Source organism: Lactuca serriola, chromosome 3 (assembly GCF_051521515.1).
Source record: "Lactuca serriola cultivar US96UC23 chromosome 3, Lser_US96UC23_V15, whole genome shotgun sequence".
Lineage (NCBI taxonomy): Eukaryota > Viridiplantae > Streptophyta > Magnoliopsida > Asterales > Asteraceae > Lactuca > Lactuca serriola.
Genome location: NC_136410.1, coordinates 222,683,592 through 222,692,252, shown reverse-complemented (window position 1 = coordinate 222,692,252; position 8,661 = coordinate 222,683,592).

Sequence of the window (8,661 nt, the reverse complement as noted above, 5' to 3'; positions counted from 1 at the left end):
GTGTGTGATTTGGTGAGTGAGTGCAAGCGAGCATTGAGTCAAAGTTTATCCGTTCCTTTTATCCAAAGTAGGATAAAAGTGATATTTGTGGGCCCCTCGATGATTTAGTGATGGCACCTAAGTGCTTGGCCAAGCCGGGACTAATTTGATGTGTTCAAATTGTAGTCTATTGTCAGTCGTCATAAATCTGAATTCGGGAAACAACACATAGACAGAGAGAATGATTTAGATCCATGTCTCAATCTATATGATATCTAGAATGGAGGAATATATGATCCCTTATCTTAAGGACACGCGTATCTGATAAGATCAGAGCTGATAGCGGCTTTGGAAAGCTACGATTGCATATCAGGATCTGAAGTCATATGCATAATAGTTATTAGACTTATCCAAGTGGGAGACTGTTGGATTAGTGTCAAAGTCCATAACTATTTTGGTATGTACTTGACCCGATGGTGCATGGTCCTTTTGGGTTGCCTTCATCAAAGCAACTTGATAGGATGAATAATGGAGAGAAAGGATTAAATATGATTTATTAATATATTATGGGAATAATATATTAAAGGAGAAATCATATTGTTTAATTAATATTAGTCAAGAACTAATTAGTAATTAGTTTTGTGACTAAAAGAGATTAATTGAACTTAAGGGACTAGAACTGTCAATTGTATGATAGTTGAATATTGAGCTAATGGACTCCATATTAAAGGGGTGGACGAATTCTATGGGGAAACCCAATAGGAATCATCCTAAGGCCTTTAAGGAAGGAGCCCATGGGTTTCTTAGGGCTTAAGCATCCAAATTAGGGCTTCCTTGTTAGATAACCCTAATAGCCTCACTATTTAAGGAACCCTTATGCCACAAAAACGTGGACAAGACTTCTTCTAGGGTTTCCACACGTTTTGGGCAGCCTCCTTCTCTTCTCCTCTTCATCCTCTTTCTCTTGGTGTTTGTGAACCATTAGAGGAGTGACATTTGTGACTCTTAGCTTTCTAAAGTCAATACAAGAAGGATTTGAGATTGTTATTGCTACATAACAATCAAGGTATGATCTAAACCCTAATTTATATGTTATATTGATTATCATATGTTAGATCTAGGGTTTATAGTCTTGGATGAATTGCGTGTACAATAGAGAAACCTAGATCCAAGCATTAGGGTTCGTATGAGCACATAGGATGTTCTTATTGCCAAAACCCATCAGTTTCGACACTACATGAACATGAAATGATGGTTTCTCTCTCCATTCATCATTCTCATATATAACGCTCTGAGACGATTTGTTTTTTCTCACCGCAAACACAGTTCTTGAATTTTCAAAGAAAAAAGCAATCAAAGCCTTCTACTATTTATCTTCTTCTTTAAATCTTCCATGGATTCTTCAAAAAACATTTCATTTGCTTATCAATCTACATTAGTGATCATGTTGGTAGTCAAACCTAACCAAAACCTCATCATTGATCTTGACGCCTCCCGCTACAATACCCAGATCAGGCCCTTGATTGAATATCTGAAGTACTCACCACTGATGAAAGCATTAACCATGTCTAAAGATGTTCCACTACTATCTACAACAAAATTTGAAGTTTCAAATTACAAGACCTCGATCACAAAGCCCAATTTCTGCAAATTTCTAGGGCATGTCTTGCTTGATGTCAATGTTGATCCTGAGTCGATTCCAACCACTTCCCTGATTGAGATGTTCTACCAAATGGGCTACAATGGCGACATCTCACTACTATCCAAGTTCAGGAAACCCTTCCTTCCTCTGATGTGGAATGGGTTATTCACTTTACTATTCAAAAGTTTGTCAGAACGGATTTATAGTTCTAATAGTGCAAGCAAGTTGTTCTACACCCTAATCTATGGATTATACCATGCGTCAATCTTGAATATGGGTATGTTCTTTGGGCTCAACTCATTCAAAGCACCAGTTCCTCCACTCACCAGACAGAAATTTCATGTCCCCATTTCTGGTCGATAGTGGCCAATTGGGCCCTAGGTCATTTCAAAGTCCCTCTGATGCAAGATTCCCTAATGGAAGAGATTCGGAAACTCCAAACGTCTACATTTGTGATGTCGGATCCCAGAATATTTGATTTTAATGGTTCAATTCCAGACGAAATGTTGGAAAGGGTTCCACTTGACAACGCCATTGTGAGAGATTATCAGAAGTTACCCTCTTCAGGTGTTCAATCGATGCCTGCCGAACTAAGGAAGATGATTGATGATGGCAACAAAGCAAAGCGTGGTGGGAAAAAGAAGGAAAAAGTTGCGCCTACGGAAAGTGTCAGAGTTCCCAAGAAAAAAAAGAAGCCAGTAAAAAAACTGAGAACTCCATCTCTCGTAATTCAAGAGAAATCAGAAGAGAGAACGGTAACAAAAGCTCAGGAGGATGTCACACTCTGAAACGAAGAGGAAGATACCTCCCAAACTTTCGAACCTCAAATTATAGAGACAATTCAGAAGGTATCCTCTCCATCTTCATCATCCATTCCTACTTCTAATATATTTGAATCCCTTCTTTGAGAACCATTCGTTAACATTACGACTCCTCCACCTCCACCTCCCTTCAATCCACCATCCTCCATAACAACCTCACCAATCACCTCCATAATTCCAATCTCATCGATCCCTTCACTCTCACAAACACATTCTATTGAGACTTAACTTCCTCAAGTCTCAATCCCTCTTTCTGTAGGGTTATAAGCATTCTAACACTCCTAAGTGTATATGCAACCCTAAATACCTTGGATCTATGTTTTCTCTATTATACATGCAAATAAGAACTTTCCAAGGTATTATCCTAATCTAGCATACAAAATAATAAATATAACAAGATAGAATACATACCTCTTTGATGTAGAAAGTCTTCATGAAGCTTGAGTGCCTAGTGCCCCAAGTGTGACACCTCAAATGGTTCATACAACACCAAATACACTTGGAATAACTTGAGAGAAATCTACACTTCATCAAATCGGCTAGCCCTTCATATTCACACTAGTGGTCGATTTTGTCAAGAATAAGATCTTTATATAGTGTTACAATTAGGGTAAACCCTAATTGTCATGACTTTCCATTTCCTTGGATCCATGGGTTCAAATACACCATGGAGCATCCATGGAGCATCCTATAGGTTTTAGCCCAACTTGATTATCCATGGAGCATTAGCCCACTATACAAGTATGGATGATTTACACAATCAACCCATATATTTAATTAGCCTTCTTTTGATCACTTAATTAATCCTAGATTAATTCTTGATAAATACTAATTAAATAATCTTATTATTCTTATTATTAATATACTAGAACTTATAATATATTAATAACCATAAGTGTCTTATTTCTCTCATTATAGTCTATCCAAGTGCATGATGCCATGCAACCTAAATGGACCATGTCGGGTCGGGTCAAGTCATACCAATTATAGTTATGGACTTAGACATTAATCCAACAGTCTCCCACTTGGATAAGTCTAAAACTATTATTACGTATGACTTTAGGAACCAACTGGCAATCGTAGCTCTCAAAAGCTTCTGTCGAACTCTGACCTTGTAGATGAACTCTGACCTTTGTCAATGACTTGTCCATTAGATAAGGGATCATATATTCCTCCATTATAGATATCATATGGACTAAGACATGGATTATAATCATTCTCTCTGTCCATTTGTTGTTTCCCGATTTCCGATTTATGATGACTGACTAATTGAACAAATCAAATAAGTCCTGGCCCGGCAAGCACTTCCATTTGTCATCATCAAATCATCGAGGGGCCCACAAATATCGCTTTTATCCAAAAGGTAAAAGGAATGGATAAACTTCGACTCGTATGGCTTGTTCTACTACTTGTTGAATCATACACAAAGTCACGTTTTATAGCACCGAGTTACCAAATGCGTTTTCGTGCAATCAATGTACTATCAATTCATAGTAACAACTCATATCTCTAGGTTTGAAGAATATAAGATATTATCGTCTCATGATCACTCGTGATAAAATCCATGAAGTGATTCCAATGAGCGCGGGTTGAATCCAATACTCAGAACTTATGAGCACTCATGAGTGTTGTAGCCCTTTGTCCAACACCTTAGACCTCTACAAGCCAACCCATGACAGTCTTAATTCATATCTACTTCCAACATATGACCGACTATGGATGGTTTGAATAACTTAGTCATTCCGGAAAAATAACCCAGTTTATTCGGGAAGTCAAAACATGCAAAGTGAAACACAATAATAATTGAATCCAATATGGTATCAAAACCTATGAAAATAAATAAAACACCTTTTATTTATCACCATATGATTACACATTATTCATTGTATACTGTTTCAGCTATCAACTTTATTCTTGAATTTAAAACAATAGTTGTCCCATGCTCCAAGCACATACACTATGTTTTCTAAACACTAGTCATGCCACACACCAAGTATGCATACTATGTTTGTCTATGATCTTTACTTTGTGGGCTAGATCAATTGAACATAACTTCAATGATTCTCTTTTCACACTCCCAAATCCTTACTGCAAATGCAAGAATTCCAAATTCATGCCATTTACTGAAATCTGTTAGATTCTAAACTTATATGCATTGATCCTCTTGTAATGATTATGCACAAAGTCAGAAAGACTTGACAACAACCATTACAGAGCATTCCAAAGGAGATCAACTCCTTAGAAACATCCTTCTTGCATTAAGTTTCCTAATCTTACACAAATTGAATAATTTCTAACTTTGAAACATTTCCAAATTCCATTTTGACTTATCACTTTTGAACAAGAGTTGCCTCCTTACAGACTATGTCAATATGGTCCTTCCAGAATTATCACTATACTTCCAACTGTCCTTGAGCAACCAATCTTTGGTAAACCTTATATTGTCCTCGACAATTGTTTAATCCTTTTAGTCATATCCAGTTCTAAACCTTTTCCCTTCTTAATGCCCCAGACGTTTGGAAAATTTTAGAAAGGATGAATATAGCACATGTAATCGATCCTATATCCGAAGCATATGGGACACGATTCATGATGTCTCACATAAAGACTAAACCGGTCTTTTGCTATAACATTTCCATTTCTATTTGCCAAGTTCTCATAATTCAGATTATGAAAAGGGATGCCGTAATCATAATCGAATTTTAGAACGCAAATAATGGACTCATATACAAAATTTCCTTATGTTGAGCCATTCCAACATGAAATTCATATATATCCTTGACTAAATGATTAAAACCTCACGATCTATGCTTATAGATTTGAGATGAAGTATAATTTCCTCTCCCTTAATTATAGCAAAACAACTCTTTCCCAATTGAAACTTTTGTTTTCTATAATTAACATTGCTAGCTTGCAATACTTATCATAATTATCATGCTCCCACTAACATGATGATTATTAGCATAACACTTATGCTCCCACTAGCTTTGACATGTACTCAGAAATCAGCTGACTTTCTTACCAAAGTTTAGATTTCTGATACTAGATTGTTTTTATAAAACTTTATCAAAATCATACACCTTCCCTTAGATAGCACACTTGTGTGTCTAAACAATTATGAAGAGGGATGCCGTAATCATAATGGTTAGACCTTTTTGCCACTTCTCACAAGTCCAGGTTAGTGTGCCGGTAAACCACACATGCTCCACTAACGACTTTGAGAATGCAAATATCACAATTGCTATCTAGCTAAAATCTACTTAGTGAAAGTGTTTCCTAACCATCATTTTCATGAATCAGAGAGAAACCTTATGACACTTAGATTTACTGGTGTATGTGTTCTTATCCATGTGAATTGTCAAAACCATAGTCACAAGACAGGGATAATGACAAATCGAAACTCATATGGACTGAACTCAATCTTAATTTCTTGCCACCTGACAGCTCAAGGGCCTGCCATTGCTTCCAAGTTGTTGTGCAACACATTGAGAACTCTAAGAAATCATATGCAAAACCAACTTTAACTGGAATGGGCACAGAATATGTCAACACGATAGGTTATAAACCTCAAGTCGTGTGCTAGTGAAGAACTTCAGGTTTTATTCTTGATTAGTTCTTGATACTTTCAAGACCTTTAAGACTCCCACTGTCCTCTTTACATATAAGACTTTCTTGTCAGTTATTCAAGAGATAGTGTGGATTCTAATCAAGACAAACACTTCACAAAATTGGCCTAAGTTGGTCTTTGTTTTATCCAAAACATCACAACTTACCAATTTCAAATGTACAAGAGTAGAAAACTTTTACTCTTACATTTGACAAGTGTTTTAAACCTTCTTTAAGACATGTCACTCAAATCACAATCTTAGAGTATGACTCCAAGACTTGTATTGGAACGAAGTATGACTCATCTTCTTGATTTAGCCACTACACCAATTCATAGTTCCTCTTCCTAGCTATAAGAAAGCACTTAGAGGATGATTTGTGATAAGGTCTCTAGATCATTAAGATCATCATAAAACTGATACGAAAGTACTCTCCCATCTTTTCAGATCTGAGAAACTTCTATCCTTCTGCCTAATTTGATTCTTCTTATTCGTTCTGCCTTACATTGGAACCTTTTCCAATGTCTCAGAATTACACTTAAGCTTGTAAGTATAACCATACTTACTGAGCTTTAGTAAACTATGACGAATAGTCTGATCAATCTTTTGTGGTGGACTTAATCAGTGCACAAGAATGTGTACTCGATCCCTTAGTCCTTTACTTGACTCACACATCCATGTGAACGAGTAATTAGTCTTACTTTTTCCAATACTTGAAAGTTCTCATTCATCATGCTATACAACTTGCATGATTCCAAGTTTCGGTCCAATTGAAACTTGGGTGATGAGAATCTTTCCTTATTTGGTAAATTTTTGACATTACCACAAATGAAAGAATCAATTTCATATTTCCACTCTTGCTATTAATGAAATCTTATAAGCAACACAGATTTTCACAAATGCCATTGTAAGGATACATCAAATAAATAAAATAAAGATTTCCTTTTATTTTAAAACTTTGCGGAAAAACTTATTCTTAAAATCCATATGAAAACTTGTTGTTATCTATTCCTAAACAATATCTCATAACTCCTAAGAAGTAGCTCCAGAATCCGATCTTCAAACTACGCGATAGAAATCCATCTACGCGATCAAACTCAGCATATTCTTTCTTTAAGTTTCTTTACTTTTCTTTGATTCTTAAAACATCAGCATGTGACCCAGTCACATCATGTATCAAGAATCTCATATTAGAAACTTAGCAGAGTTAGATAGTGGACTTTACCTGAAGTAGAGTCAAACTTATTGACTTCAACATCCTTAGGTAAATTTGGTAGATTCGTAACCAATGTCGCTTCCTTTGGCAATATAAACATATGGACCCTTTGATAATGGTACACGGGACTATCACAGACTTAGCTTTTCTCTTTACCATTTGGTTAACCGAGTTGACTTGTAACAGCCCGGAATCTCAGGTATTGTTAAATTATGCTTTTGGGGTGAGTTAAGAGGGGACTCGGCGAGTTGGAGCTTAGACTCGCCGAGTAGGACCGCAGACTTGGTCGCGGGTTCGCGACTGGACTCGACGAGTCCGGATATGGACTCGGCGAGTCTACGCTGTTTAGCGAAAACCCTAACCGTTCAGGTTTGGGTCGTATATAACGTATTATATGCCGTCATTGTTCGTCTTTTAGTCAATTGAGAAGAACCCTAAGCGGCTGTGGGCATCTAGAGCAAGATTGAAGGCCATTGGTGACTTGAAGAAGTTGTGGTGCAAGGGGAGAAGAGTTTGGCTAAAGGAACTGCAAGGGATTCGAGTTCTGAGGTTTGGGGACACAGAGGGTGCGTTATTCAGGTAACATTTCGGATCATTTCTGTTATTTTGATGTGTGCATGGATCTAGGGTTTATGGAACCCATTTGATGATTAGATGGATTATTACCTTGTTACCCAATCGAATATAACCTTGTATTAGGACCTTTAGAGGCCCAGAAGGTCCCATGCTTGTGTATTCGGGACAAAACTTATCTCAGGAAGCAGTTTGATCGACTGCATGGCATGGACTCGCCGAGTCCGATGAACAGACTCGGCGAGTAGCTTGGAGATTGACTGGAACTCGTCGAGTTGTTCTTCAGACTCGACGAGTGGAGTCGGGGTGGCCCCGCGATTCTTCCACGAGGATCTCGTCGAGCCAAGAGGGATACTCGACGAGTAGAAAGGGAACATCAAGGGAAGTTGGGGAGGACGTCTAGACTCGCCGAGTCGCCATGGCACTCGCCGAGTCCGGTCGAGTTGACCGTTGACCGTTGACCGTTGACCGTTGACCAGAGTTGACTTAAGTCTGACTTCTTAGGGATAGTCACACTTAGAAGATATAATTGTTAATGAGGGATATGTGATGTTATAGGGGGGTTGTAGCTCGTCGGATTGTGCACGAGTGATTTCAGGATTTGCTAGCTTTCAGCATTCGCGAGGTGAGTCTTCTCACTATACTGTACCCGGAAGGGTTTGACTGTATGACCGAAAGGTCAGCTATGATATGTGCTATGTATGTTATATGTGGTAAGCTGCTTGTTATATGTGCTATGTATGTTATGGGCCGGAAGGCGATTATATTATGGGCCGGAAGGCAATATGTTATGGGCCGGAAGGCAATATATTGTGTGATGGACCG